General features: G+C 42.5%; 1 protein-coding gene across 4 annotated transcripts in view; it reads left to right on the forward strand.

Annotated features, from left to right (window-relative positions):
• Positions 1-27,995, forward strand: part of cdon (cell adhesion associated, oncogene regulated) — a 200,475-nt gene that overhangs the window by 96,915 nt on the left and 75,565 nt on the right. The gene's annotated exons all lie outside the window — the stretch shown is intronic.

The raw sequence follows: 27,995 nt of genomic DNA on the forward strand, positions 1-27,995 counted from the left end.
AATACCTTTTTTGGTTAAGGGGGCATTAGGGGCACCTGGTAAAGATTAGCTGCCTCTCCGATAGGAAATTAAGCCTGGCATGGGAGGGACAACAACAGCAACTTGTATTTATATAGCGCCTTTAACATAGTAAAACCTATCAAGGCGCTTCACAGGGGTGTTATAAGATAAAAAAAATGACAATAGGGCAGGATAAAGTATAACTAGCACGCCAGTGTCATATTAATGTTCTCTGCTGACGGTGCATGGCATATCTTGCATATTAGTTTTGCCTTTCTCTCTCTGGGGATAATCTAGCCTCTCTACCTCCCTCCTTCTGAAGGCTTGGTAGTGCTCTGTGTAAGTAATCTCAGGAACACAGTCACATTCTATTATTCTGTTGCAGAGCTTGTTGCTACTGAGATTACTTGTGCTGTTTGTTTGCGCCAGGCATTCTGTGTTTGCATTTAGGGCAGGTGATTGGGCCTTTAATCTCAAATGTGGGGATGAAGTGCGTCAAAGTCTGGAATAAAGGTGAAGAGGTAGCACGATTACACAAACATGCTGTAGGTCCATTTTGGAGTTTATTTGTTGTGAGGTAGCAGCTCCTTTGGGTAGGAGACAAATAAATTACAGTGAGTGGTGGTCTCATGGGGCAGCAATCAACAGCTGTTGTACAAGGCTGTGGGTTGACTACTGGTAGGGCGATCTTCACTAATATGATCCTTCCCATCTGCTTTAGGGACCTTCAGTTTCAGCAGACACACAAGGATCTGTGAATTCTGCCAAGCCATGTTTCCCATAAAGCCTACAGGCTCCTCCAGTTGGAATATTTAAACTATTGTCATCCAAGAATGTACGAAAACCCGGGGAGAAGGGCTGTACAGGATATCACCGGTGGATTGACTACTGTGACACAACTGTAGAGAGAAAAGAGCGAGTCACGCACAATCTGCAATCAACGAGCTTTGCACTATACTTACGGTCTGGGGGAGATGGGATAGATCTATTTTCTGGGCATATTGGATTGACTCATTGCAGTAAATACAGGATAGTCTGTTGGTGATCTGATCTAAGAGTCTTTTTTTTCACCCGTTGCAAATAATGCTTAAAGTATCGGAGCGGCTCTATTGTATCCATGCCCACTAGATAGATTCAAACTACCCAAAGTAATTTTGCATAGGACCCTTACAGCCAGCAGATAGAGATCTTCATTCCATTACACTGAGCTGGATTTGAACCTAGATCCCAATGGTGAAAGTCTAATTCAGTGGACCAATCCACTGCTCAAATATCTGTGAAATTTAGTTTTTATTTGTTCATGGGATGTGGGCGTTGCTGGCAAGGCCAGCATTATTGTCCATCCCTAATTGTCCTTGAAAAGGTGGTGGTGAGCCGCTGCCTTGAACCGCTGCAGTCTTTGTGGTGAAGGTACTCCCACAGTGCTGTTAGGGAGGGAGTTCCAGGATTTTGCTCCAGCGACGGTGAAAGAATGGTGATATACTTTCAAGTCAGGATGGAGTGTAACTTGGAGGTATTGGTGTTCCCATGCACCTGCTGCCCTTGTCCATCGAGGTGGTAGAGGTCGTGGGTTTGGGAGGTGCTGCCGAAGAAGTCTTAGCGAGTTGTTGCAGTACATCTTGTAGATGGTACACACTGCAGCCACGGTGCACTGGTGGAGGGAGTGAATGTTTAAGGTAATGGATAGGGTGCCAATCAAGCGGGCTGCTTTGTCCTGGGTGGTGTCGAGCTTCTTGAGTGTTGTTGGAGCTGCACTCATCCAGGGAAGTGGACAGTATTCCATTACATTCCTAACTTGTGACTTGCAGATGGTGGAAAGGCTTTGGGGAGTCGCGAGGTGAGACACTTGCTGCAGAATACCCAGCCTCTGACCTGTTCTTATTCCCACAGTATTTATGTGGCTGGTCCAGTTAAGTTTCTGGTCAATGGTGAGCCCCCAGGATGTTGATGATGGAGGATTCAGCGATGGTAATGCCATTGAATGGTGCAGTGGTTAGACTCTCGCTTGTTGGAGATAGTCATTGCCTGGCACTTGTGTGGCGCGAATGTTACTTGCCACTTATCAGCCCAAGCCAGAATGTCATCCATGCATGTGGGCATGGACTGCTTCATTATCCGAGGAGTTACGAATGGCACTGAACATGGCAATCATCAGCAAACAGCTGCACTTCTGACCTTATGATGGTGCGAAGGTCATTGACGAAGCAGCTGAAGATGGTTGGGCCTAGGACACTGCCCTGAGGAACTCCTGCAATGATGTCCTGGGGCCGTGATGATTGACCTCCAACCACCACATCTACAACTGGGCAGACATTGACACAGTACTGACTGAAATAAGTTAGAACTGCAAAGGATTACTGCTTGGGATAGGTGGCTGTGCAATAGGTTGGGGTCTTGGGAGTTGGTCACTGCTGTGTTGCGTTGATTTTTGTTGCAATGGGATTCATTGTGTACAGTCTGATAACGTTCACTTCCTAGTTGATGAACAGTAGCAATTGTGTCAGAGCATCACCGTTATCAGGGTCTGAGTCTCCATTTTACAGGTAGCCCTGGCCTGGACACATCAATCCGCGGCCAGTGTATCTACAAAGAACATTCCAGACTTGCACATTTCAGTAACTGAGCAGGAGCTTCATTGGTTACATTATGTTACTAAAAGCTAATTTGCAAGATAGACCACATGTAAACACACCACAGTAAGGACAGGCATTAAACCTAACTTTGCCTCAAGTATCATGTTCCGAAAGTCCATGGCGTGACATGGCAGCATCGAACAATCACTTCTTCCCCTGATCAGAGGTGGACATAGTGATTTAACAAGGTGCTGGCTGTAACAGCAACCATTTCGAAAACATTTGCTCATCGTTAAAAATTTTAAACAACAGCAAAGAATGACTAAAAAAGCAATAAAGAAAGGAAAGATAGATTACGAAGGTAAACTTGTGCAAAACATAAAAACAGATAGTAAAAGCTTTTACAGATATATAAAACGGAAAAGAGTGACTAAAGTAAATGTTGGTACCTTAGAAGATGAGAAGGGGGATTTAATAATGGGGAAATGTGGAAATGGCTGAGACTTTAAACAATTATTTTGCTTCGGTCTTCACAGTGGAAGACACAAAAACCGTGCCAAAAATTGCTGGTCACAGGAATGTGGGAAGGGAGGACCTTGAGACAATCATTTTCACTAGGGGGGTAGTGCTGGACAGGCTAATGGGACTCAAGGTAGACAAGTCCCCTGGTCCTGATGAAATGCATCCCAGGGTTTTAAAAAATATGGCGGAAGTTATAGCAGATGCATTTGTTATAATCTACCAAAATTCTCTGGACTCTGGGGCGGTACCAGCGGATTGGAAAGCAGCTAATGTAACGCCTCTCTTTAAAAAAAGGGGGGCAGACAAAAGGCAGGTAACTATAGGCCAGTTAGTTTAACATCTGTAGTGGGGAAAATGCTTGAAACTATCATTAAGGAAGAAATAGCGGGACATCTAGATAGGAATAGTGCAGTCAAGCAGAGGCAGCATAGATTCATGAAGGGGAAATCATGTTTAACTAATTTACTGGAATTCTTTGAGGATATAACAAGCATGATGGATAGAGGTGTACCGATGGATGTGGTGTATTTAGATTTCCAAAAGGCATTCGATAAGGTGCCACACAAAAGGTTATTGAAGAAGATAGAGGTACGTGGAGTCAGAGGAAATGTATTAGCATGGATAGAGAATTGGCTGGCGAACAGAAAGCAGAGAGTCGGGATAAATGGGTCCTTTTCGTGTTGGAAATCGGTGGTTAGTGGTGTGCCACAGGGATCGGTGCTAGGACAACAACTGTTTACAATATATATAGATGACCTGGAAGAGGGGACAGATTGTAGTGTAACAAAATTTGCAGATGACACAAAGATTAGTGGGAAAGCGGGTTGTGTAGAGGACACAGAGAGGCTGCAAAGAGATTTGGATAGGTTAAGCGAATGGGCTAAGGTTTGGCAGATGGAATACAATGTCGGAAAGTGTGAGGTCATCCACCTTGGGGGGGAAACAGTAAAAGGGAATATTATTTGAATGGGGAGAAATTACAATTAGTTTGCAGGTGCAGCAGGTAATCAGGAAGGCGAATGGAATGTTGGCCTTCATTGCGAGAGGAATGGAGTACAAAAGCAGGGAGGTCCTGCTGCAACTGTATAGGGTATTGGTAAGGCCGCACCTGGAGTACTGCGTGCAGTTTTGGTCACCTTACTTAAGGAAGGATATACTGGCTTTGGAGGGGGTACAGAGACGATTCACTAGGCTGATTCCGGATATGAGGGGGTTACCTTATGATGATAGATTGAGTAGACTGGGTCTTTACTCATTGGAGTTCAGAAGGATGAGGGGTGATCTTATAGAAACATTTAAAATCATGAAAGGGATAGACAGGATAGAGGCAGAGAGGTTGTTTCCACTGGTAGGGGAGACTAGAACTAGGGGGCACAGCCTCAAAATACGGGGGAGCCAATTTAAAACCGAGTTGAGAAGAAATTTCTTCTCCCAGAGGGTTGTGAATCTGTGGAATTCTCTGCCCAAGGAAGCAGTTGAGGCTAGCTCATTGAATGTATTCACGTCACAGATAGATAGATTTTTAACCAATAAGGGAATTAAGGGTTACGGGGCGAGGGCGGGTAAGTGGAGCTGAGTCCATGGCCAGATCAGCCATGATCTTATTGAATGGCGGAGCAGGCTCGAGGGGCTAGATGGCCTACTCCTGTTCCTAATTCTTATGTTCTTATCAATTAAGTCTTTTTCTGCATTGGGAGATTGGTTTGATTCACAAAGGCTGGATAAAGGAATGTCTCCTTATTCTAGGGTCCACTCGCTAATGGGCTCTCTTGCTCGAAACTGGGGCCAGTCTGGAATGAAATTAGTGCTGGGCTGGTTAAGTTTAGCCATGTGAGTCATAGACCACAAGCACCTCAAGTTTGACACTAATTGGTAATAATTTGATTGCCTTTGAGTCCTGTGGAACAACAGTATAGTCTATAGAAACAACACTTGTGCATTATGGGATTTTCTTCAGTAGTTATGGTGGTGTTAATGTATCCATATAGTATTGAGTAAAAGTTTCCAATTTTTTGTTTTTTCTGTGGCTAGGGTTGCGAACCCTCCAGGATTGTCCTGAGTTTCCAGGAATTAAAAATGAATCTCCTGGACACTACTCCTAGTAACCATTGAGAAAATTCATGGGGCATTAAAAAGTTGTGGGTTTATTTCATCTTTGAACTCTTTTTGATAATTAGTTATAAAAATACATTGGCAAGGGGGTGGGGGGGAGCTGTTTGGGTGACGAGGTGAGCGATCATGTGATGAAACCTTCAGGAATGTGTCTAATCAGAGTTTGCCAGCCCTCTATTGTGGCTCAAATGCCAGCTCCTATCGCAGGTAGGACAGACTGAGTTGGTAATGGTAAAACCGCATTTCATTCGTCTGGTATTGCCAGTGGCTATAAATTACGCAAATTTGCAAAAAACCCCCCCAACCTGTATGGTTGGTATACATTTCCTGTGTTGGTAGTATGCCACTTCCCTGTGATCAGGGTACCCGTGCCAGCAGGCCAGTGATTTAAAAGGTTATAGCTGTACTGCTGGTTACTTTTTACAGTTCAAGTGGATATAGTTGTTGTGATTTTCAGAATTTGGACTGCCAGCAGGAATCCTTGCCCACTGGTCACGTATATTGCAGGTGCACCGTCTGCAATTCTGATATGTGCGCCCAGCAGGTAAGACTCACAACTGGAAGCATGGACCGGGAAAATCAGCCGTAATATTAAAATTTCACTTGCCAGCTGGCCAATTCTATAAACAGTTTGTAGCTAACTGATTGCATGGTTAGTACTCACTCTGTGACTGTTTCACATCCTACAGCACTGAATCATGAGCTGTTCTGTTGCCACCTTGCTCTACTATTTTTTTCCAGTTGCTCACCAAGTCTAACTGTACTGAGTCTAACCAAATAGGATAGTCCCAAGTTCCATCCTTGACCCATGCTCAGTTAACTGGTCTTGGTTGAGTGTTGCAGTAGGGGGCACTACGGTTAGCCTGAGTGACCTTTTGGTTAGGGAGGAGACATTTGTCTGAGGTTCCCTTTCCTGGTCACTATCTAGGGGCCCTTCCTGGAAATGTGCATGTGTGATTATTGAGTTGGGACAGGATTAGGGCGGCTTTGATAACCTTCCACTGCCAAAAGCCTGTTAATATCCACTATCTAAGTTGACATGGAACTATCACTAGCATGAAGTCATCTACTTTAGGAGTGGTGAGAACATTTGGAACAAAAATAAAATAATAAAGATAAATCTGTTTGGACCAATTGCCAGATTAGCAAGAGCCACACCGATAACATCACAACTGGCAGTGACAGAAGCCTATAGACAAATCACCAGTGTTTTGGAGGAGCGGGGATCTCCTGGGAAAAAAAGAGAAGTACTGTACAGAGGTAGTCTTTCCTGTGAAAGGGAAGGAAACAATTCCAAGGATGTTTAATACATTTCAGAATAAATACTGGGAATAAATGCTAGCCTTAACACTGATGTTTCAGTAAATGCAGCAGTGGTAATTTTTATATTCTGATTTTCCCATTTCACACTACCAGTGAGGAGCTTTACATGCCGAGCTCATATATCAAAATGTTGCCAGCAAACCTGCAATTTCTCAACATGCACAAGTGAGGCTTTGCACTGACAGCATATACTCAGAAAATTACCCCAATTGTATCCACTTGAACTATGAACAACACCAGCAGTACAACTATGAGCCTGTAGGTCACTGATCGCCGGCATCATTATAAACGTTCACCTCACTCATATCAAATCCCACTCTGATTATTTTGAGATGTCAAACCATTTGGTTTATGTTAAAAATAATAGAGGGTTTTGATGAGCATGCAGTAAATTGTCCTGGAGACATCAAATTCCGATTAAAGTTTTAATAAAGCAAGCTTGGGGGTGCCTGTGTCCTGGGAGCCCACCCAATTCTTGATGGGCCAGTTGCTGTTGAGTTTGAAACTCAAGACAACTCATTAAGAAATTTGTTGGGTAACTGACATTCATTAGGAACTGTCCGGCACTTGAAAGTGATATCGGGCATTGCTCTTAAATGCTAATATTAACAAGGATTTAATTTGGGCTGCTCTACTCTATCTCTTGGATGAGAAACAAAATGACAAGAAACAGAATGGGAAAGAAGCAGATGAGAGGGATACTCTGAGCCCTCAGAGTGGTAGTGGTTAAAGCAACCAGTCACTCACCAAAAGGCTGTGGGCAGACAGCTGAGCCTGGAGGTGAGAAACTGTTTATTTTGAATTGGAATGGGTTATGGCAGGAAGTGCTGCTTTGTCAGCTGGTTGTGTGGGAACCTTATTCTCATTCAGCGGTTTTATTGGTTTGAGTCTGGTTTCTTTGATCCATTATCAGTATTTAACCCTTGAAACTCCACATCTCAGTATCTCAACTACCCAGACGGTTCATTCAGCTGCTTCTAATTCCTATCTCCGAAGGTGTACTTCTGACGGATACTAGTGCATCACAGATTTGTTGGGTAGGTTGAGCTTACCTGCAGTATATTTATACAGCATTTTATCACTTTTGAAACTCGTCAAAAGGATGCACATAATTAATTACTCTTTGAAGTGCAGTGACTGTTGTGAACCTACAGCCATTCTTTACATGCCTGTCAGTTTTTATTTCAGCAGTCTCTCCATGGCTCTGTGTGAAGTCCTGCTCCCTAATTTCCTCATTTCTTCCCAGGTTGCTCCCCTCTTCATATCGCAGCACCAACACTAAACAGGAAAGAAAACTGTTGCAGTACAAAAGAGAAGGGAAAGGTAAGGGAGGGGAGGAAAGACACGAATTAGCATCTTAATGAAAGTGGAGGAGAGGAGGAAGAAACACCAAGTAAAGAGACAGAATTACAGAAGGATAGAGGAAGAAGTGAATATGGATAAAGGGTCAATAGAAAGAGAAAAATGGAGGAAAATGAAACCAGTGGAGGAGGCGAAATCAAGAAGTGTGAGAGAGAGAAAATTACAGTGCAGGAGCAGAGTGTAAAATGGGAATTTGAGAGCGGAGTCACTTTCTTTGCAGACCTACCACTTTAGTGCAGCCTATTTTCAAAAGTTTGAGAATCACAATCAGTAGTTTTATGTAAATGTATTGTCCCGGATGATGGATTTGAGTAAAGGCATCCAAGTGACTCATGCACGTGGGCAGGCCTGCAGTGCCCTACCGTCATGTTTCTGGTGTTTCGCCTATGCTGAGCTGGACACCGAGAACTGCCTGCTCTTCAAATAGCTAGTGTAGGGAACCTTCCAATGAAACCCAAACTAAACCATTGACAGAACATTCTGATCCTAAGGCCTAAATGTGGCACCCCCTCTCGAGCCTGTACTTTGAGGAGGAGTGTTCCTTGGTTCCTGTTCCTACAGTAAGAGTTCTCCTTGTTCCTGTCGAAGAGTCAGGGCAGGGTTTCATGGATTAATTTCCTAATTAGAGGGCGAGAGAGTCACGGAGACCACCATCTTTAATAAGGAACACACAATGGATATTACATGTTTTGTTAGTGGGATCTCCGCACCCACAAATAACTCAAATCGTACACTGGGAATTACAGTTGTTGATGACGCATTCATATAATATTCATCAGTCTGCTATTTTAATGCAGGCTGTAATCGGTTTATTTTAACTGAGTTAACAGCTCAGCTAAAATAGGAGACCGAAAGAACGTGTTCGATGGCTAATATTGGCCCCAGTATTTTCTGGAATTTTTTTCTGTCTGTATATTAAAGTGTAATTGTTTTGAGTCGGGGAGCAAAGAAGAGAATGTTAAAGGGCTTCGAACTGTGAAGTTCTCTGAAGAAAGATGGAGCTTCAATGGGTGAAGACTTTCCTGAAGATGTGGCTTCTTTTGGTTAGGCTCCATCAATAGATGTTCCTCTTTAAGACAGTAATACTGGAGGTGGGCCAAGTTGTGTGAAGGAGTTGGCTTCTTCCATTTCTACGGTTACAGATTATTTGGCTAGTATCTTGGATAATGAGGGGGCTTGGTGTCTGAGTGCCAATTAATTTTTGGGTTTTCTTAATGTGAAGGGATGTCTTGACTGAGGGAAACCAGAATAGCTTCACTGCTGCCCTTCATGAAGGTCATAAACCATTGGATAACCTTGCAAAGGTTTAGATTCTAGTTTAGTTGGCTATTATCCCTCTTCCAAATACTGAAGGATATTAGCTGAAACCAGTTGAATGGAAAAAAAAATAAGTTCTATAGGGATCATTGTCTTATGAACATTATTCCAGTAGCAGTGCAATGGACTCACACCACATTGGTTCCTTACAAAGAAACTTTGGGTCTGCTGGTCTTTTCTTGTCCTTGAGACATAAACACATACCTCCAGTGTCATTGGAGTACATAATAATCAGTGGCACGACCAGACATCTGTACTGGGAAAGCAAAAATTGTGAGTGTGGATCATATGCCCCGGGACCTCTGTCACAAACCTCCACACAGCTGGTGACAGACCACTGTTGGCTTGGGAACAGTCCATGTGCTCTTCCCTGGAGTATTATGTTAAGCTAGGAGAAGAAAATAGATTTTAATCACTTTTTAAAAACTGAGGCAGAGCAAGGAAAGCAGTAATTTACCCTGAGGGTTCCTTGACATTTCATAATCTACATCTTGAGCTGGTCAATGAAAATTGCCATGAACGAGAGTATCTCACAGCAATGAGTTCGACTGGGGATTGCAACTTCCACTTTCAGGAAGTGGGACTTCACGCAACATTACATAAGTTATAGACAGACTGGAAACTGAAGTGGGATCAGCAGAAACTATAAACAGCTGATCCCAATCGGACAAACTTGTTGATCTCTCAATACACCCCAATATTTCCTTTCAACAAATCTCATGATGTTGCTTCCCTCTGCTTTTGTAGTTACAACATTGATATCCAAGTTCTTTGAATTGCAAGGATTGCACTGTTTTATTTTATTTTTCTGATAACTGAGATGGGGCAGCTCACTTTCCCTCCCCATTGCTCTTGCAGAAATTCAGGGGTCTGTCAGTATAGCTAAGTAACTGGCCATTTGGAGTTGTGTGAAAGCAACATGGCTTTTGAGGGTAAAATTAGCAATTTTGCACTCCCAACGTGGCGTTTTCAGGTGGGAAAACACGGCAGAGATAGAGCTACAATGCTGTAGTCTCAATTTTCCCATCCACACTCTTATAAAGTAAGGCTCAGAGTAAAGGATCGCTGAATAAACATGCAATTAACTAAAACATTGACATTCATAAGAAATTCCTTTTTCTGAGGACCTAGTCGCCGCTTTGTACCTTACCCAAGTAGCCATTCCTCATTGTGAGCCGAGACAGTAAATGCTGGCGCTTTATTTGACCATAGTGGACATGACGAGCCAAGTCCAATTCTGTAAATCTATGCACATGTTCCAGCAGGGACTAGTTAACAAGGGAAGACCAGTTATAGCACACCACCACTAACCCAGCTGAGATTAGCTAATGGCATAGGCTAAGGCAGTCCCTGAGTCTAGGCAAGTTACTTCTGTTTGAGTTTCTGGAAATAACTTTCCACTTCTGCCCATCACATACCAGGACGGCATATTGGAAAATTGCTTATGGAGAATGATGTGTCCATTACACAGCCCACCCAATTTTCCATCCGTAATGAACAGAAAGTCAGGTGGCCCACATGACTGGTAAGCTATCTGTTCTGAATTTAACATTCAGGTATGTACTGAGGGCAGAAGAAAATAATTCCCCATCTCCTGTTTTTGCTCACTAGTTTGTCCTGATTAAATTTTGTGTGCCTGGAGGTTTGGAATGGGCTGTTGCCTCATTGGTGGATAAATCTAAAATTAGAACACCAGAAACCATTAGTGTAAGCAATTTGGAATATATGCATGTATCGATTTAAGTATGTGGTCCCGATGATCTTTGGTGCACACCTGTGCAACCCTCAAAACAAAAGCTGCACCAGCCTCTGGGCCAAGTGATTTATTCGGAAACCTTAATGATCCAGGCTTTTTTTAAAGCTGTTAATCAACACAGAATTAACTGCTTTTGCTGTAATCCTATTCCACGGATCTACTGCTTGTTGGGAATTTTATATTTATTAATCTTCAGTCTTGATTGATTCTCATTAACTTTTTACTTGTGATAACAGACTTGTTCAAGATAAATAACTCCCATCCATGTTGTTCTTTAAACTTGAATCATGCCCCCTTTAATCTAGTGTACCAGTGCAATATAGAGAACTGTGTGTAGCCTAAAGGAACAGAAGAAAACTTGGAGCACCAAAAGGCCATTTGGCCCATCAGACAAACTCCTTTCACACTCCATGCATAACCTCAGTCATGGCCACCCATCCTCAGCCAAGATCTCTACACACTCATCCTAACTCCCATGTGAATTTATTAACTCTATTAATATCTCAATTATCCTCAACATTTTTAGACAATGTTTATAAGTACAGTGGAATCAGCATCCATCACTTTGTATCGAGTTCTGTCTTCGCAAAGTTTCCTGTTGTCAGATTCCACTTTACATCTACAGTCTACATAAGTGCTATGGTTCATTTCCAGTTTATCCCTTTCCTCTTTCTCAATTTTGCTGCATCAGCAACATCTGGAAGGTGCAGGAGTAGGGACCTGCTGCTAGGGCCTCTATGGTGAAGCCCTGAAATTAACTACTCGGAGGGACGGGAAATAAGCATGTAGCCCACAACTTGAAATTTTCTTACTTCAGCCATTCACTCTTTGCCGACCAAGAAGGTTCTGTTCCTGGTTCTGTTCCCTGTTTGTGGCCCCCTTCTGTAACTGGATGGCCAAAGAAAGCTGAGAATTTCACAGGTTTATGCTAAGGCTGCCAACCCTTCAGGATTTTCTGGGAGTCTCCAGAAATTAAAGGTTGAATTAAAGAATCTGTTGCAAGTAGCCTGTGAGAAAAATCATCGGAGAGTTAAAAGAACATGAATTTTTTTTCTTTCATTTTACTCAATCGTTTTTATTTATTAGTTATAAAAATATTGGAGATGGGATAAAATGGCTGACTAACATTCAAGAATCATCCAATCCGGTAATGAGTCTGTTCGCTTTGCAATTGGCGTGGAAAGGCGATACACCCCAAGGTTGAATATGTCGGGTGACCAAAGGGCAAGGCAGGTTATGTGATAAAACACCCTGGGATAGGTCCAACCAGAGTTGGAACTCCTAGTTTATATGGCTACAATTTTTGCTTTATGTACAGAAATGCCTCCTCTTGTTTTCCACTGACCACCTCTGTTCCTTAGAAGTTCAGCGTGGTCCTGCCATGTGCCACTATCCATTGGGAACTATACTCAACTTCCCAAACCCCATTCACCTGGACATCAGTGAGTGGAGACTTTCACACTGCCCCCCCCCCCCAACCACCCTGGGCTGTGTTGAACCTCGATCCTAGAGGTGAAAGGGCAGTGTCAAACCCACTGTTTTCCAGTCCCATTAAATATTCTTGGTTACAATTAAGTTTTTTTTAAAGCTTTGACTCAAGCCTGGCCTCAGCTAATCCTTACTGACATTGATCGTATTAAAGAAGGCAGCTGGGTAGGGAATGCCAGTGTGTGTTAGGTTGCTGGAGCCAGGCAGTCTGTTTGAAATGGGGAGGAAATGAAAAAAATAAGGGGAAGGGAGAGAGCGAGGGATTCGTTCGAGTCTCCTGACATTCCATCAGTCAGACCATGTGGAACCAAGATTATTAAACTCACCGGGAGGAAATAATGGGAAAAATAGCCACATTAAAAGCCTCTCCGAGGGGGACAGAGACTGCCAGAGTCAAACTGAGTTCCAAACAGTGTTCAGGCAGGATTCTGAGTGAAGCGTGCCACACACAGCATCTTGTTCCAAGGCACTGGTTAACAGCAAACAGGCATTATATTTAAAATAAATTACCTTTCTTCACTGTATGGTTTCCTAATTTTTTTAATTGTTCTGAATAATTTGAGTGTATATTCTTCTGAATAGGATCAAATGGAATGATTTGAAACAAAATTCACACTTAGCTATCCTGGTCCCTGTAATTTGTTTTGTCAACTGAGTGGAAAAGCTATTATTAAATTAAGTTAACACTAGCTTTTCAAAAAACAAAATGCCCTGTGGGGAAAAGGGAGATTGATCTAGTATACTTGTCTCTCCAAATATTTTGGTTTCAACAACAACGTGTATTTGTATAACGCCTTTTAATCTAGTAAAATATCCTAAGATGTGTCGCAGGAACAAATAAAATTTGACGCCAAGCTACGTACGGTGATATTGGGGCAGGTGACCAAAAGTTTGGTCATAGGTAAGTTTTAAGGAGTGTCTTAAGTGAGGAGAAAGAGATAGAGGTTTCGGGAGGGAATTTCTGAGCTTGGGGTCTTAGTAGCTGAAAGTACTACAGCCAATGGTAGAAAGATTAAAATCGGGATGCTCGAGTCCAGGAGCGCAGTATCTCTTCACCATACAGACTGCAGCAGTTCAAGAAACATCCACCCTCTGAAGGGCAATTAGGAATAGCCAATGAATGCTGGCATTGCCAGCGACTCCCACATCCCAGGAACGAATATATAAAAATAAATCTCTGAGGGTTCTAAGGATGGAGGAGATTACCGAGATAGGGAGGGGTGAGGCCATGGAGGGATTTGTAAACTAGGATGAGAATTTTTAAATCGAGGCATTGCTTAACCGGGAGCCAGTGTAGGTCGGTGAGCACAGGGGTGACCGGGTGAGTGGGACTTGGTGCAAGTTAGGACATAGGCAGCCGAGTTTTGGACATGGATTTGGGAGGCAACAGCATATTCAAGGACTTTGGAAAGAAAAGCAAGGTTGGAAATGGGGTGGTAGATTGCAAGGATGGAGGGGTCGAGGTTTTTTTTTGAGGAGAGTGGTGATGACGCCAGATTTATCATAGAATGGTTACAGTGCTGAAGGAGTAAATTCGGCCCGTTAAGCCCGTGCCTCAAAGAGCACTTCTGTTAGTCCCACTTCCCCACCCTTTCCTCATTGCCATGCAAATTTTTTTCCTTCAGGTACTAATCCAATTCTTTTTTGAAAGCCACAATTGAATCTGCCTCCACCACCCTTTTAGGCAGTGCATTCCAGATCCTAACCACTTGCTGTGTAAAAATATTTTTCCTTATGTCGCCTTTGGTTCTTCTACCAATCACCTTAAATCTATGCTCTTTGGTTCTCAACCTTTCCACCAATGGGAACAGTTTCTCTATCTACTCTGTCTCGATCCCTCATGATTTTGAAGGAGAGGGAGACAATACCTGAGGAGAGAGAACCGTAAACAATATCCGCTAACCTGGAAGCCAGGAAGGGAATTTCGTAGGAATAGAGTAGAGGGAGCAGGAGGTGAATCTCATGGACATGATGAGCTCGGAGAGGGCATGAGGGGGAGATAGGAGAGAAACTAGAGAAAGATGGGAGTTCAGGGCTACAACAGGGGGTAGCCTTAGAGGAAATTTGGCCCGGTGGGCTAGGGGAAGGGAGCGAAGTGGCAGAGACAGCTGATCGGATGGCCTTAATCTCAGTGACAAAGAAGTTCATGAGCTCCTCGTACATGTTAGATGTGAGGGACTTAGCACTTGGAGATAATAAACACGCAATTTATTTTGTATGATTTTTATTTTTAATGGTTGTTCTGATCATACAATTCGTAATGCAAAGGCAGCAGGTTTTACAGACTCTGCAGAAATGAAAACAATTTTAAATTTGGGTAGCATTCCATCTCTCTCACTAGTGCTTTAAGAGTCTGATAATGCTGCCATTTGATACACAACTGTGTAATATAACATCCTACTCTCCCATCTCCTTGTATTACTACTGTTGGTACAAGGGTCATCACTGTGTCTCCAACTGCAACTCTTTCTCTCCAAGGACCTGAATGTCATGGAGTTCCTTGCGCCTCAATCTTTCTTTCGTCCCTGAATCTTCAGTCTTGCAAAAGTTAGTCACCTAATCCATTACTACCTCACCTCGTTCCCTACTACTAGCTACAGCCCTGGTGATATCCTGCAGTTAATGCTTGGGGTTTATCTTCACTTTTTTTTCTAATGGAGGCTCCTTGTAACTATTATAGAATAGTACAGCACAGAAGAAGGCCATTCAGCCTATCGAGTCTGCACCGGCTCTTTCGAAGAGCAATCCAGTTAATCCCATTCTCTTCTCTTTCTCTTCCCCCCCCCCCCCCCCCCCCCCGCAAATGTCCCCATATCCGTGCAATCTTTTTCTCCAAATATTCATCCAATTCCCTTTTGAAGGCTACTATTGAACCTGTTTCCACCACCTTATTAGGCAGTGCATTCGAAAACCTGACCACTTGTATAAAAGTTTTTCCTCATGTCATCTCTGGTTCTTTTGCCAATTAACTTAAATCTGTGCCCTCTCCTTATCAACCCTACAGCCATTGGAAACAGTTTCTCTTTATTAACTATATAGATCCATCATGATTTTAAATACCTCTATCAAATCTCCTCTTAACATTCTCTGCTCTAAGGAGAACAACTTTTTTAAATTTTAAATTTTCCCTTTAATGTATTGTGATTCCCACAATGAATAAAGTTATGGTAATCATAAGATGAGGCAGCCTTGCCGTTCTTCAATTATATTGTTTACTATGACCTGACATCTCTGGGTGAATGTATACTCGCCGAGGCCAGATGTCTCGCTGAATGTTTAAGTGCATTTGGGGCCGAATAAACACAGCTACTGCAGAACAGATCCTGCTGGGATTTCTATGCAGTGGAATGGTAGGGAATTGTGTATTGGAATTTTATATACCATTTATACTGTGGCATCTCATAGATTGGATGTACTTCCACATTGTTATTGGCTTCCCTGCATTTTGGAATTTACTCGGTTTTCCCTGCAGGACAGATTTGTAGACCAGGAGCCAATACCAACTTATTGTTATAGAATGTAAAAATCACATTGCTTAGTCTGTCCGTTTAGCCTGAAAAATAAGTAACTGCCTCATGGCAAGTAGTGGCAGCTGTTTGCAACAGGGAGGGTGGTGGTTTCTGCCTCCTTGAAGTATGTATTGCACCTGTTCTGTATTACAGAGCTATCTCTGAAGACCACACTGGCTTTAGGGACACCAAAGACAACTTGCATTACATATGCAGGCAGGCTTCTCAAAACATTTTACAATAAAGGGGGTAAAACAGTGGATGCCAAGCAGGAGGGAGAAGGTGGTGAACTAAAGGCCTTGGTGAAGAGAAGTGTTTTAAAAGCAGGGCTAGAGATGGCATGGAGGAGGTTATTGAACACTGAATTGCAAAGAACAGGAGCATAATGGTTGAAAGTTGTTGCCACCAATGGTGGAGGAAAAGGAATGGAGAATAGAGTGTCAGAGGCATGGCAGGTGTGCATGGGGACATAAGGCAGGAGGGTATCAACTAATGTAGAGTAGGGTGATGCCATGAAGAGATTTGAAAGTTAGGATGCGAACTTTGAAGTCAAAATATTGGAACATGGTTTACCAGTGAAGTATCTTGATAAGGGGTATTATACTGGGATTGAGCTGTTCTGCAAGAGCTAATGGATGAGCCAGAATTTCCTGAATGTGTGGTTGTATCTCGTATTGTTGCAGACCACTGACTGCCTCTGTTTTGAGTAACAATATCTGACATTTGAATAAAGATCTTTTCTGTTGTAAATTCACATCATAAAGTCTTGAGATGTGAAATTGATGCTGTAACAGAATGCTCCTTACTGTAATGCGCAGTAATATACCACAGTCAGCTTGATTCATTTGCCTGAAAGTTGTGGATTCAAGTCCCTCCAAGAAATGTGCATCTAATTTAGGCCAACACAAATGCAGTACTGATTGAGTGCTACATTGATAGAAATGCCATTTTTCAGATGAGACAGTAAGGCCTGTCTGCATGTTCTGGTGGACGTTAAAGATCCCATGGCACTATTCGAAGAAGAGCCATCATTCTTCCAGTGTCCTGACAACATTCCTCCCTCGACCAGTATCATGAAAAACAAATTAACTGGTCATTCATCTTATTGTTAGTAGGATCTTTTGTGCAGTGACCTCTATGCTTGCCTGTATAACAGTAACCGCACTTGTAAATAATTGCTTGTATATCAAACATTTTGAGATGTGCCACATCCCTCACTGTAATTTTTTTATACTTCTCTCCAACTTTGATAGGCCTATTGTATAAAGATTGCAGATCTACAACAATTTCTTCTAATACCTCACTTTATAATGCTCTGATATAACTTGGCCCTTGCTGTAACATGTATTCAGTTACAACTCTGTGCTGTGTTTCATTGTCGTGCTCTGATATATCACTGACATTCCAATATATCCTGAGCAGTGATATAAATATTGCTGTCGGGAGGTGAAGGCTTAAATATTTTCTGGATGCCAGTGGGTTGAGAGGCTATCAGTTGACACAGTTCAATTATGCAAATGTTTGCTCACTAACTTGACCGTACCTTGTCCTAAAGCTGGTTGAAATAGATAATGGTGAATACGTATCGTTATTTTTTCATTGTCCTATGTTGTGGAAACTACCACGCAATATAAATGCACTGGGATACACGGGCTATTGTATGTATTGGAAGATGAGCATTACTGTGTGTGTGTGTGTGTAATACTCTTGCGTTGGAGAATACCCTGTTTTATTATAATGGTGTTACCACAAAGTGGCAGGGATAAAGCTACAAGAAATAAGTTTGAGCTTGCAGGAAGTGTGCTCTATAATATAATATATTACTAGTAGATCTCTTGCATTGCTTACTGTAAGTCGATGGCTTTATAAGGACAAAGGTGTTGTGCCCAAGTGATATCAGAGCAACGATTTATCTGCATTAGGGGAGATGTATTGGGATCTGGATGCACAGAAAAGAGGATTCGAGGGCTGGTAGTACTGGGATGGGTTTTTTGGTTTAGTTGTACTTTGAGGAAATCTTGGGGTTTAGTTGCAATGGGAAAGGATCCTAGCATCTCGGGGCTAAGCAAAGTGATTTCAGACTAGTGGGTCAGATCCTGGGATCTGGTATCACTGGCAGGGAGAGTTCTGGGATCTCAGAGCATTGGAGATGAAGGTCAGAAGATCTCGGAGCTTTGGGGGTGGTCCTTGCATCATGGAGCAGTGGAGGGGTAGGGGGAACGGGTGAGTTCCAAGCATGATGTTTGGTATGAGGGTCTGGGAGTGTAGGTTAGGGATTTGTGAGCACTGAGGGGGACCTCTGATCTGAGACTGGAGTGGGGGATGTGACCTGGGGAGGGGTACTGGAAGCATTAGAGGTTGCTGGATTCTGATAACCTCCCCACTGAGTTCCCACATCTCATTCTTCTATTCACACCTCCGCCCACTGCTTTTCTCATCGGGGATTCCTGTCTTTGTGATCCTGACATGAAGCACCGTTAGTGAATTTGCTGACATACAGTTTTTAATAAACACATGTCCATAAACAAATTTACGCAATGCACAAAAGTTCATCATTAATCATTAAAATTCATCTTCCAGTTATGATTAAAATCTCCTGGTTAAGTAAATGGAAATTTTCTTCAACCTTTCCACTGAAGAAAAAAATCCATTCTCAAAGTTTATTTTACTTTGTCAGCAAAAATTTCAAGTATTCATTTCAGTTGTCTAAGATTATAATAGAAATTGAGTATTTGTTAATATATTAAATCAAAATAAAGCTTTGAGCATTCATTGCAGTTTGTTTCAAAGTCCTTTTCAAAAGGTAAAGTTATTGGTTGAGGCATCAGCAGAAACCTACTGGTGCATGCTAGGAGATGTTGTCAACATTCTCAGGGTGGGGGTCGGTGGTTGGAGATATTCAGTCAGTTAATCGGAATATTAGATTGGCTGAAACCTTAAAATAAAACATTTAAGGGAAGCCCTGAAAGACCCAACAGACAACTCAATGAGTAAATTTAATCAGGTCACTGAAATTAATTTTAAAATTTTGTATAAAACCTCATTTTTGTAAATTAGAAATTTCCATTGCCGAGAGCCAGAATTGCAGACATTTTTTTCGCCCAAAGCATTTGAGTGATTTGATCCATTTTTTATTGATCAGTTCTTCTTACTGGTCTATGTGATTGGTTATTTTCACACATCCTTAGTAGCTTCTCATTAGGAGTTTTCCAGCCACTTGCCTTATTTTTGATTTATCACCTCCTTCAGTTGTGGTTTGCTGTGGTTTTACTTTGAGGCAATCAACAAAATATGATAGAAAAAATTTGATGGCGAAGAAGTGAGACCAATAAAATCATGACAACAGAAATTAAGGTGAATGAAATGCATACTATATGTAAGACTTTTAAGATAGGCGTGTGTCTGTCTCTGTTAGTGGAGATGCCACAAAAATGCAGCCAATCACTTCTCATGTCCTCGTCAAGAATACTAGTGCTGGTTTTTCGATTTGAAGTCATGAATAACATCCTCTGTGACTGTGACCATGGTGCATTATCTCTCCTTGTAATTCATTGGCTGTAAAGCACTTTAAAATGTCCTGAGGTTGTGACAGGCATTTAAAAAAAAAAAATACAAGTTCTTAGTTCTTGCTTGACCTCTACACAGCCGGTCATACAGTTGGCCATACCATCCTCCTCCATTGCCTCTCCTCTGTTGTCTAGCTCTGTCGGGCTGCCCTCACGTAATTCCACTCCAACCTGTTCAAACGCAGCAGTGCATCTCCAGCAATGGCTTCTCTTCTCGTTACTGCATGGTCATCTTTGGAGTCCTTCAAGAATCTATCCTTGATCCCTTCCTGTTCCTCATCTGCATGCTATTTCTTGGTGATGTAATCCACAGACACATCAGCGACAATGTTATGTGCGATGAGATCAAGTTTTATGTCACTGACAGTGTGCTTGTCTGATGTCAAATTGTGGATGAGTCCAAAATTTCCTGTGGTTCAAATGAGGAGGACTGAAGTCTTTATTTTCAGACCTGCTATAAACATATCTGTGCCCCTCTCTGGCTACTCTGATCAAATCAGACAGTATGAAAGAGTTCAGCTTCAATTCCCACACTGTAATCAAGACCAAGACCGTGATATCGCCCACCCTCACCCCTATCACTGAAACCCTTATCCACACTTTGTCTCTAGGCTCAATTTCCCCAATGTTATCCTTGCCAGCCACTCATTTATAAACTCCAACTTGTCCAACATAGAGCCGTCTGTTTCCTCTCTCATATTAAGTCCCACGAGCCCATCATCTCCATCCTCACTGACCTATGGGCACTCAGATCTGTGGCCAAATGTGGAGCAGTGCTTTTGGTAATTGAGAATGCTACCTCCTGCACCCTGATGTGTCCCGGGTGCAGGGAAACCATCCATTTACTACCCACCAAAACAGAGCATTAAAGTGGCAATGCAGCTTTAACAGGGAATTTTCAATCTGGCTTGTTTCCTGGACCATGTTGCTCTCGAAGTGCCATATTGATTGCCATGACATCTCTATACTATTAGCATATGTTATGTGCACTGATTCATGAACTTTTATAAAGTTTCAATTTAATGTGTGATTGGTAAGTCACTCTCGCAGATTCAATTATTAAGCGCTCTATTTGTGGTGAGGGGATTTTACCATACCAGTTCCAGGGTGACCAAGGCACATGTCGGAAGGAGGCTTGCTTGGGAGAGAAGGAGAAGGGGACCCAAAACAGCAAAGAAATGAGTGTGCTTTTCTGAACATAAATTAATTATGTTGACTTGGTTGGTAAATACACTGCCAGCTTTGGAACTGAGCCATGCAGACCAGATAAGTTAGCTGATCTCAGTTGGGGGCATGGTTGCAGAGCTACAGCCACTCTATCCTTGTCTAGGAAGGAGAAAAGGTCGACCAGTTTCCACTCTTGAATTCTACTGCAAGTCACACCTTTGGGAACTGAGAGCTGGATTGAGCTCAAATGTGATGCTTCCATTGTCAAATAGCACAACTCTCCCAAAACAATAATCACTATCTAGGCTGAGAGCTGGCTTGACTGAGTACCTGGAAGGTCGCTGGTGCTGTGGAAAAATCCACCAATGAGAATCCATGACTTTAGAAAAGGGGAGCAAGAAAAACTAGGTTGGGGGCCGAGAATGCATTTTGTTTTAAAATAAGTTTTTGCTTATTGCTATTGCTTTGTAAAATGCCTGCTAATTTAAAAATTACTGAAGTGTTAAGATTCAAAGAGTGGAGCACACTGTTCAGATGCGATCTTTTAGTTATTGTGCTTTAGAGCAAGGTGCCACGCTTATTTACTGCTTGGAGCCTAGGCACATCCTTGAATCTAATTAGGAACACATTGAGTGTCATTGTAACTGGCAGCCACTCAATATTGCCTTATCTGTGACTAACCTCTGACCCAGGCAGTGACCTCTCCCAGGTTACCCGGAGGTCGAGGGGCTTCCATTGTGCAGACAGAAGTGGATCATGTGGAGTTGATTATTTTCTGTTTTCTCTGTCTTTGCTACAATTTATCCAAGTCACTTCCATTTTCTTCCCACTTAGCTGGCTGGCATGAAAGGAAATGTCTTTGTTGGCATTTGGACGATAAGCATGCTTGATTGGTTCCACCGCAGCTTTTGGGAGGGAGGCGGGGGGCTGGGGGTGGGGTGGGGAAAGTTTGTGAAATGCAAGAAGCCTACGGACAGGGAACACCATGCTCTAGAAGGCCGCAGCTGCTCTCCTCATTGTCCCAGACCCCAGGAATAAGCAGAGTGCAGAGAGAGCGAAATCGCTACAGCTCGGAGCGATGCCATTGATCAAAGGCTTGCAGACGGCCGAAGACACAAATAGAAAGAAGGGAGCAGAAATCCCAGTTTTTTTTCTCTCCCTGTGGCTTCGAAAACTTGGTGACAAAAAGCGTGTGACTGGCTTCAGGAGGCAAAAACCCTGATTGAGACCGGTGAGAGACATGAGCTAGCAGCTGCTTGGTGCCTTAACAGTAACAACTCCCCACTCTGGCAAAGAAAAAAATAACACGCAGGCAGGACTAGAAGCTGCTATTTAAAATGAAGGTTACTGTATTAACACTTTTTTTGCATAAGGTCAATTATCTAAATGGCCAGAGGAGCTAGAGGTGAAAACTCCAGCACCGGAAGCTTGTGCAGCTGTTAATGGTGTGCCAGTGGCACTGCAATTATTCCCGCATCTTTAAAGTATTTTGGTGTTTTTTTTCCTCTCTCTCCATCCTGAGGGTGCCAGCTGTTACTGGGCAACAGTTCAGGTGGATGTTAAAAAGATCCCACATTGCTGTGCAAAGAGGAGCCAGGAGTAGTTCTGGTATTACGGTCAACATTCTTTCCTCCACCAGAAAGAAAATACAGGTTAACTGGCCATCCATCTCCTTGCTGTTTGTGGCACCTTGCTGTTTGAAAAATGGCTGCCACTTAGCTGCATAACTGTCACTGCACAAAGTAATTAATTGTATGAAGTGCTTTGGATGTTTCTGGTCATTGTAATAAGGTGCTATATAAATAATAGTTCTTTCTTCACATGAGTTTTGAAATAACAAATAACACAGCCTATTTTCCAAAAATGTGTGCAGAGGTGCAGACAATGAGCAACAAAGTCACTGACTAATATTTTGTTTCTTTGCCTTGACCTATTGTTTAGGAATTTTGTGTCTGCTGTGTAATTGCCCTTCTTCCCACTCAGTGCATGAAAGCTGCTAAACTGCCGTAAGCATGTGTTATAGGATGTGCAGCACTTCTTAAATGAATTTAAAAAGCTCCCATCAACTGGACCAGGCTGGGCAAGTTTAACAACTGACTTTGTCCCGCTGTAAAACATGCTGAGAAGAGAATAAATATTAAGCGCGGTACATGTATAACGGTACTGGCATGTTTCCTTGCTAAGCTGTGCCTGCTGTGTAGTATTAATGACCCTTTGATACCTTTCTCATTAATGATCTTTGAAGGCAGATCAGTGTCAGGAATAGCCAGCTCTAAATCCTCACATAAATAGTGTGTGTTTGGCACTCACGGTTACTTCACATTAAAGCAAATCTTACACATGCTGCTGCAAAGCATTTTTAAATCCCTTTTAATAAAAATGAACAAAGTTGAAAAATAATAAGCTAACCTAAAGCCGCACTTGCCTCAAGTGGCCAGAGTGTGGCGCCTACAGACAGGATAGAATTGAAAATTGATTTCAGTCAGCTCTTATTATTTCTCCAATATCTGTACATTGTTCCTGCTGCCTGCCTTATTTCACCATGGTGTTACACGTTAGATCTGTGTTACCATTTAATAAGTTCCTACATTTGTGATTTTCTTTTTTTACAAGGCCTTAAAGTTTTCTCCCAGCTTATCTGAGCAATGTTTTGCTTGTTCCCATCACCCCTCTGGATAACTTATTGGCCCATTCTTCTCTTCACTCCATCCATCATTACAGATTGATCTTTTGAGTCATTATCTCCATGCTTCTTGGAACACTCTCCCAAAACAACTTTGCCTCTTCACCTCTCATCTCTTCCTTCAACTCCCTCCTTTTTAAAAAAAAAAAAAAATACCTTTCTCTTTGACCTGCTTTTTGGTTTCTCCTTTAATGTCTCCCATCTCATAAGAACATAAGAAATCGGAGCTGGAGTAGGTCATTTGGCTCTTCGAGCCTGCTCTGCCATTCAACAAAATCATGGCTGATCTTGTAGCTCAACTCCACCTTCCCGCACTAATTCCCTTTGTTCCCCCAAATTTATCGACCTCTGTCTTGAATACATTCAACAACTGAGCATCCGCAGCTCTCTGGGTAGAGAATTCCAAAGATTCACAACCTTTTGAGTGAAGACATTTCTCCTCCTCTCAGTCCTAAATGGCCGACCCTTTATTTTGAGACTGACCTCGTGTTCTAGATTCCCCAGCCAGGGGAAACATCTTCTCAGCATTAACCCTGTCAAGCCCCTTAAGAATTTTTATGTTTCAATTAGATCACCCCTCATTCTTCTGTACTCTAGGGAATATAGTTACTCAATCTACTGAATCTCCTGTGCTGTGTCCTGCCCCTCCTTTGTATACCTGAGGGCTGCTTTATAAATGCAAGTTGCCATTTTGATGATTTTGTCATCGACACCTTCAGTGTCACATTGGAATGATACTTTCAGTGTCACATTTTAAAGGGTTATTTATCCCTGCTCCCTAGTGTATTTCTGACTGGGCTGAGAAAGCTGGCCTAGTGAATTGAAATTGAACTAGTATTGAAATGAGTATCAGTTGCTGCGTGCCAGTGACACCAGCTGAGCAGATCCCTCTGAGCGCAGCTGCCTTCCAACAGTAGGGTCCATATGAGCATCATAAGCCAATTTTTAATTTTTTCCATTAGTGAAATTCAGAAAAACTGAGCTGGAATGGAGAGAATAAAAAGATGCCCACAGATCCTCGAGTAGGTTGCATGTATATTACGAGGGGTTTGGTGAGTTCTGGGGCGATTTTTCTTGTATCCCATCAGTCAAAGATCCAGGGAAGCAAGTAGCACATAAGCCAGACCCCCATATTTACATCCGGGATACATCGCATAGATGCAACTGAGCCTACACTTTGTGTCAAAATATAAACCTCCTCCTAGAACGCAAGTGACTGACTTTCACACACTGCTCCTCCTACCTGTTAGCTGAAATTCTGTCCTTTGTCCCTTTGTCACAAAAGTTTAAACAATGATTATTTTTCCAAATATATAATTCTGTTATTATCGTTGAGTTGTACAAAAGCAAAGCATGGTGGAATGCAGAATGGCAGAGTACGCAGGTTACGTGGTACTTGTACATCTATCATAGAGGCACCTATACAATCAGACATTGGGGTGGGGTTAGGAGTTGATAGGACGAAGGTCAATCCTTGTCCGGGACATTAAACACAGTTGTGCATCTCTGGGCTGTGGGCCCATTTATTATCTATAGGAGTTCAGTTGCCAGTTGGTTTCCCTAAATAGTGTTTCTTTAAATTTTGCTCCTAGCCTGAATTTCCCAAGATGTCTGCCCTTTTTGCAGTTGTCCCTGACTGCACTCTTATCATTTAATGCACACATTAAAAAGTTCTGCATTTATACTGATGAATGCAAAAGCATAGACCAGCCAACAGAATGATGGTCTGACCTCTCTTTCTTCCCCCCCCCCCCCCCCCCCCCCCCCCCCCAAATCCCCATACTGAAACGGTAGCTGGGTTAGGGCATGACTTTGAGGCAGCTGTTCACTTTGTAGCATGGTGGAACTGCACGCTGCCTTGGGCAAGCAGTGCTTTTGTGTTAACGGACTGAAGTATTTGCTTTCCTTTCAGTGTGAGTTCACTCTGCTGATGGATGGCTCTTCCTCTAGCAGAAGCCTGAGTGTTTAAGCAAACGCAGCACTTTACTCACAGCAGGGCCTTCCTGACGGGTAGAGGGGGAAGTGAACAGAATCATTCCTTGTGCTGAGAAGTTGATGGGGAAGGGACAGTGTCAACTTCAGTTCGGAGTCATTGACAGCCTGGGTGAGGGAGGAGAAGGGGTGGAGAAAAACACGGATATTACAAGTCAAGTAATTAATACTTGGGAATAAATTAAACATTACAAAATCTAAGAGCTAAAGTAATTTTTTAATAAGGCTCTATTCCTCCATTTGATTTGTATTTTGACTCCTGCGCCCACTATTTCGCATAGTCTATTAAAAGTTGCTTTTTGCCATAGTTGGATCACTCTGAGTAATTTGCTTTCTAAGTAGAGATAGAATTGGTGCTGCAATTGCCACTAATCGTACCACTGCTTTTTTTAAAAAAAAACTTGTCAAATAAAACACTTGAAGGTTAGCATAACTTGGTGCAAACCATATCATTGCCTACACACTGTACCCGCATTGCATATGTTGCTGTTGCCTTACCAAGGAGCTTATTTTTGCAGATCTGTAGCAAAGTTTACATTCAAGGTGTTTCAGGGACCTTGGTAAACTTATTGGGATGTAACTTCATCCATCAAATGTCGCAGACCTCCACTGTCTCACAGTCTTGCAACTCGTAGAAAGACCATTATGCTAATATCAGGCTTACGTTACAGACTTTCTCTGTTATACTACAGTAAAGGCTTTTTAAAAAAGTATATGAATTTCAAGCACACATATATTTTATGAAACTCTCTGCATTTTGATTGGTTATTGCAGAAAGGTAACAATACTGTGGATTTATGTTAATGGAAGTGATGAATTTAAAAAAAAACTTTTCTCTTCCAATTTTCCCAACAACTCCAAGGCACCAACTCCATTCTATGGTACAGGTTTACTAGTACTAACTGCCCTCCAATTCCTTGCCCAAAGAACCATTATTAATTTTTGAGCCTTGACAGTGAGGCTGTTCTACTAGACAGGAGTATCACATCACACATGTGCACATCCAGCAGGAGTCACTGGCAAGTGATCAAGAGCAGGAGCCTGAGCTTATTTTACTCCTATTTTCCCAGAGCACTGACCCGGTCAGTAGCATTCCTACTGCCAGCCCCAGTGGGGATTAGCTAACTTGGCACAAACCAGGGACTGAATCGTGGTTTCTGGGACCTTGCTCCTCTCTCTTGCTAAGCTTGAGGAGTTCAGGGTTTGAGCAATTTATTTATTCTTGCTTTCCTGGTCCAATTGATTTCTGGAACCCATGGGGATCATAACTAACTGATGGTTCTGCTGATTGGGGTCTCTAATGCTAGGTTATTTGCTTTAAATATGGACTGTAAAGTGGCCAAAGCACAAAGCAGTAGCCTTGTGTGAGGCTCTGGTGCTGGTATCGGTAAACACCGAGTAAGGCATGGGGTACAAGTGGATTTCAGTGGTGGCATAGCATAGTTTCTTCATAGCCCCCTATTCAGTGGTGGGACTTGCTGACTGTTATACTTCTGCGGTCTCTCATTTAGCCACTATTCCGTGAATTAAAGGTGCATTGCTTTCATATAAGGAAAAATTGCTGGCTCTGATGCAATTGCTTTGCTGCAGTCCAATCCTCACTGTAATTGTAGTCCTGGAAAGCAGTTGGAAATGTAAACTGGAAAATACTTCCCAACACTGTTCCATTTCTGTTCTTATTGACACCTGCACAGTGGCTCTTCCCATTGTTCAAAAGAACTAAAAGAAAAATGCACAATCTTATATTTAGTTATTGTGGTGTGGTGCCTTTAAGCTATGTGATGATAAATGTAAGGATTTGGTATTTCTGTGGCATAGGAAACACTAGTGGAAGGGCCTCCTGTACCAGAGAAATTCTTGTCTCTGTCCAGAGGGAATATTCTGTTCAGAGGTAATGTGCCCCCAGGAGCTTGGTGGAATGAAGTTTAATTCCTGAGGAAGTTGACAAGTACTGTCTGATATTAAGTAGTCAGCTTCGACCTTTCATCTCGAGCCATTGTAACCTGAAGCTCAGTTAGTAGATTTGGCACCAAACTGGTTCCAGAATAATCTGTCTCCGGGCCTATTCTTTTCCTTTCAAAATTAACTTTATTTGTTGTGTTCCACAAACAACACATAGCCCTAAAACTGATTAGTTTGTGTTTGTTGAGAGGTGAGAGTGGGAGGAAATGTAGGCTGTAGAGTCTAGACCAGATTGAGCAGAGACTAGCTACCTCTTGCCCTTGGCACGGACCACTCGTAGCTCATAGCAGTTGGTGACGGTGCCATCAGCAAGAGCTTGCTATCTATTTGTACACCCATGGTATTGTCTGCTGCCCTGACCGAGGGAATGGATATTGTAAGTGGAAGAGCCTAGAGAATGAGAAGAATATTTTCTCTTTTTTAAGAGAGATTGCATTTAGGGTAATGAACAAGTTGAGTGCTTAAAGTTGCCTTTGTACAGTAGACTGTTAGACTGCTGTTTATGCGTCAGTTTTGGTGCCTGGGGTCTCTGAGCTATTAAATGGCAACATGCCATCTCTCAGTTGAAGTGTTCTCCTTTTTTAGATGTCTTTAGTTTCAAATGCTGTCAGTCCTGATGAAAGTGGCCGCCACAGGCACGTTAACACCTGCCACAGATTACAG

Source organism: Pristiophorus japonicus, chromosome 11 (assembly GCF_044704955.1).
Source record: "Pristiophorus japonicus isolate sPriJap1 chromosome 11, sPriJap1.hap1, whole genome shotgun sequence".
Taxonomy (NCBI): domain Eukaryota; kingdom Metazoa; phylum Chordata; class Chondrichthyes; family Pristiophoridae; genus Pristiophorus; species Pristiophorus japonicus.